Source organism: Pipistrellus kuhlii, unplaced genomic scaffold, assembly GCF_014108245.1.
Source record: "Pipistrellus kuhlii isolate mPipKuh1 unplaced genomic scaffold, mPipKuh1.p scaffold_m20_p_2, whole genome shotgun sequence".
NCBI lineage: Eukaryota > Metazoa > Chordata > Mammalia > Chiroptera > Vespertilionidae > Pipistrellus > Pipistrellus kuhlii.
Genome location: NW_023425515.1, coordinates 129,944,627 through 129,949,534, shown reverse-complemented (window position 1 = coordinate 129,949,534; position 4,908 = coordinate 129,944,627). Strand labels below are relative to the sequence as shown.

General features: G+C 37.2%; 1 non-coding gene across 1 annotated transcript; it reads left to right on the top strand.

Moving 5' to 3' along the window:
* The first annotated feature begins 2,860 nt into the window (after window positions 1–2,860).
* LOC118725183 lies at window positions 2,861–2,986 on the top strand. The gene has a single exon (XR_004989911.1). It is a non-coding gene; the product is annotated as a U6atac minor spliceosomal RNA (small nuclear RNA).
* The last annotated feature ends 1,922 nt before the right edge of the window (window positions 2,987–4,908 follow it).

Here is a 4,908-nt window from a genome sequence, read left to right as displayed (position 1 = left end):
GAAACCGCTTTGACTCTGTTTTTGCTCAGTTGACTACAATTGGGGGAGCAGATACCTGTTGTCCTTGTTTTTGCTTTTAAGATTCGGAAATATACTCGTCCTAAAAACCACTCTCCGTTTACATTAAGCTTAATTCCTTAAATCTAACCTTTTAGCTATTAAATGGGCCATTTCTAAGCTATCTTCATTTCAGAGACAGTAACATTTATAATCAAGACAGCGACAGTAATGGGAACTCAAAATATGCCCACTGCATTTTCCTAATGCAGGACCTACCTTCTTCTTACCAAACGAAACAAAAAGTACCCCCTGTTTCATACAGAACTCCACAGCGTGGCCATTTTACCTGGCAATATGTTTTCTGGATTTCCTCTTGACTGCTGACACCCTTGCAAAGTGGACACGGTGGTCCATTATTAATGCTCTCTGTTTGGAAAATAGTGGGGTTATAGTAAAGCTGAATCTTCATATGGCTACACAAATACTAAATAACAAACACTAACACTGCTACTGGCCTCACTCCCTGAGTATTTTCCCAGGAGTGCTGATGGTGACAGAGATGGGCTTCACAGCAAACTCAGAGAAATGGAAGTTCCTGCCTTACAGAAAGCAGCTGACAAAGTACCGCGCCTTTTATGACACAGGGCAGCATTTCACACTAGTGTGCCAAGAGCTGCTTCCTCGGACCAATGGATTAGGAAAAAGAACAATAAAGTATTAACGTGAATATTAATTAATACAATAAATTTGCAATTAATATTGTCAATAGGTTCTTGGAATTACAGCAAAGCAATGTATTGATATATTAGGAGACCAGTTTTACCATAGGTTAATTGATTTTGGGTTAAGTTCCTAGAGCATTTCATCAATGTTAAAACAAAACAATTTGGAACCAAATAATGTTGTTTGAGGACCTGCTGTACATTAACATTAATGTCAATTAACATTTAATGTTAATGTTAACTAACATTAACATTAAATAAGTAACACCTAATATTTAATATTGGCATAGTAACATTAGCATAGTAAATAAAGTTTTTGAGATGTTCTGGAGTAAAAGATCCCAGTTTTAACTCTTTTAAGCCCCACATTTTCCAAACTTTTTAACCCCAGAACCCTTTCTTAGAATATAATATTCATAAAACAAATGTTCTACCAAACACAGCTTGGAAAATTTAGATGTAAGATAAATGACTTATTATTTGATTTAAACAATGCATTTTATTAGGTATTTCCTCAACAAATATTTCCTTTACTACATCCTAAAATCAAGATAAAACCAGTTAATTATTTTTGCAACTGCTTAATATGAGCAAAATGACAAGGATTTAAATGTTTTTACTCAGTTATTTGTTTAAATACTGGCATTGCACATTTAAACATTACAAGCACTATTGCATACTGTGTTATAATATTTAAATACATTCAGTCAACTTTTTCAACTGTTCTTGGAATTTTATTAAAATAAACATATCAGAATAAGTGGTATATGTTCCTTGATATCAAGGAATTTCTAGGAGATTTCTCTATCAATATTAAGAGTGCCCATTAATTTGTAATAATATTAGTGCTTTAAAACTAACAAAGTACCAGCAAGCACATTATTTTATTTAATCTTCCCAACATCCTTGGGGCCTAAATCTTATTATTGAAAAACTGAGATGCAAACAATCTGCCCAAAGATATATACAGGGGTGGGCAAAAGTAGGTTAAATTACCAGCCATTATTGCCTAAAAGATAAACCATTAGTATGAATACAAAACAATTATAGTAATAATGATAGGACAAATAATACAAATTAATAATACAACAATTAATAAATTATAATACAAGGACAAACTTTCTCATACAACTGTAAACCTATTTTTGCCCTCCCCTATACTTAAGTGGTTAACTGAAACTTAAAACAAGGTACTCTCTGTTCAAATCCCCAACTCTTGCCCTAGCCAGTTTGACTCAGTGGATAGAACATCAGCCTATGGACTGAAGAGTCCCAGGTTCGATTCCTGTCAAAGGCATGTACCTCAGTGGCAATCCCTGACCCTGCCAGGTTCAAGTGGAAGGCAACCAATTGACTCACATCAATGTTTCTCTGTCTCTCCCCATCCTTCCACTCTCTCTAAAAACCGGTGGAAGAATTACCTTGGGTGAGGGTTAACAACAACAAAAATCCCTAATTCTTTTCACCCTTTATTAACTTAGTAAATAAAATTTTTCAGACATTCTGGAGTAAAAGATCCCAGGTTTAACTCTTGCACCCCACATTTTCCAAACTTTTAAAACCCAAAACCCTCTTTTAGAATGTAATATCCATGAAGTATCCAGAATACCTTTTGGAAACATTAGAAAACAGGACTATCTGAATTACCTTAGTTTTTAAAATATTTTTTTTCACATCGTTTTGGGGTCTGTAAATACACAGAACACTCCCCTCAAATAAAGACTCAATTAATTAGATTTTACAAGTGGTCCCTCTGTGGAAAGTTAAAACAAGCCTGCATCGCCAGCTGTGAAAAGTCAATATGAAAACAGGGCATTGCACACCTTCAGATGACGGGGTCAGGAGCACACATCCGCACCAGAGCCCTGGCTTGGAAGAGAGGAGCTGCAGACCAGGCCAGGGGGACTCTCCGCTCCCTTCCTCCTGCTGCTGTGCCAACGATCTCATTAGATCGGCTGAGATGCCTTCCAAGTCTCCCCAAACCACCAAGGGTTTGTGCATTTTGGGAAAAAGCAGCATCCTCAGGTTCCGCTAGCAGTCTGCTGGACTGGTTGTTTTAACTTTTCTTTCTTTCTTTTTTTAATGCCAGCCCAGGCCACTTTCTATCGTAAGAGAAAACTTTTAAATGCAGATGTGGAGTGTTGTCTGAAAGGAGAGAAGGCTAGCACTCCCCTTGACAAGAGTGGAAGAGGCTCTTGGGCCTAATAGTACTCATATAGTGAAGGCATTGCTGCCTACTCTATGGCATCTAACCATCACTTTAAAATCAAGAAAAAAATAAAATGCAGATATTGAATTTTTTATGGCAAATTCTGATTTAGTCGTAAGAGTTTTAAAATAAGATTGGCATGTGAATTAGAAGTTCTTGTATTTAACTCATAGTAGTTATAAAATATTGATACTATCGTATATATATGTGTGTGTGTATGTGTGTGTGTGTGTGTGTGTGTGTGTGTGTGTGTATGCCTACATATTTACTAGAGGCCCAGTGCACAAATTTGTGCACAGGTGAGGTCTGGCTGGTGGGTGGAGGGGCCGTAGGAAGTTGACAGGCAGGTCCCATCCCCATTGAGCCGGTTGGCCAGCTGCAGTGTGGGTCATAGTGACTGTTCATTCTGGTCATTCTGGTCATCAGGTCACTAGGCTTTTATATATACAGATAAGTTCATAAGAACTTATAGATATTTACTATGTTATTTATACTACATTTATTATATCTATATCTACATAAATAAAGGTATACTGTATGTACTATGAACTAAGTATATATCTCCAAAAAATGTTGAAAAAATCAATAATTGAACACACTTTTATGAACTTGGGAAACTTAAAGAAAGAGCAATGGTTCAAAGCCTGCACTATTAAATTAGAAAGACCTGGGCTTAGATTTTGGTTCTACTATTTGCCAGCTGTGTGAACTTGAGCACATTGCTGAACCTCTCTAAGATTCCTTATCTGTAAAAAGGGAATAATAACACCTGCTTTTTAGAGTTTCTGTGAAAATTAAATGTAAAATAATGACATGCTTTGCACACTTTCTGGCACATGGAATGTGCCAATATGTTAAAGCTATTATTAGCACAGAGCCTTGAGATCATTCTCTTGGCATCAATTCCTATACAATAATCCCACTAATGTTGAAAATGTGGGTGATTAAGCTGAATCTATATGGACAGTGACATAACCTGGAATTACATCTTTAAATAATCCTTGGGATCAGTTAGTTTATTTAACAGTTGTCTCTAGGGTACAGGAAAATGTTAGTTATTTGAGCTTTCTAAATTTAGGATCCCAAACCAACAAAAAGTTACTGCTTATCCAAAATAGAGTTTGATTAGATTTCTCTATTACTCAGAACTGTTGACAAGTTATTTTTGCTTGCACCGAGTTTATCATTCTCACATCTAGATGGAAAGCAATATCCAGAGCTCTTTAGGTTGAAAGTAAGAGAAATGCAACTCTTATTAGCTTAACCAAAAGATAATGTGTTGGCTCCAAGGACTGGGGACTTTGAGGGTTGATCTAGCTTCAGATGGTGCTAAATGTTGCCAGAGCCCTGGTTCCCTCCGTGTGTTGGCATCATTATCAGAGACCTTCCATGAAGCCTGGGGTTGGGGACCATAAGCTTCAGGCTTATGTGGTTTAGCGTGAGAGCCCAGAGAAAGGCCCTCCACTCTCTCCTCACAGCTATAAATCTTAGAGAAACAAATTATAGAGAGGGTTCTTATTAGGTCAGAGTAGGTGGGCCCTTGCAGTCATCTCACTGGAACAACATGCCGAGGGAAAGATGATTCCCAAAAGAAAATCAAAATCTGATTCCTCTGCCGAAACCGGTTTGGCTCAGTGGATAGAGCATCGGCCTGCTGACTGAAAGGTCTCAGGTTCGATTCTGGTCAAGGGCATGTACCTTGGTTTTGGGCACATCCCCGATAGGGGGTGTGCAAGAGGCAGCTGGTCGATGTTTCTCTCTCATCGACGTTTCTAGTTCTCTATCCCTCTCCCTTCCTCTCTGTAATAAATCAATAAAAATATATTTTTAAAAAATCAATAAAATATAAAAAAAACAAATAAATAAAAATAAAAGTGTCTCCCTTTCAAGAAAAAATAAAATCTGATTCCTCACAAAGGAGGATTGCAGAGTGAACAGGTAAAACCAGTAGATGCCCATAGCAGATAGTTTGAGTGG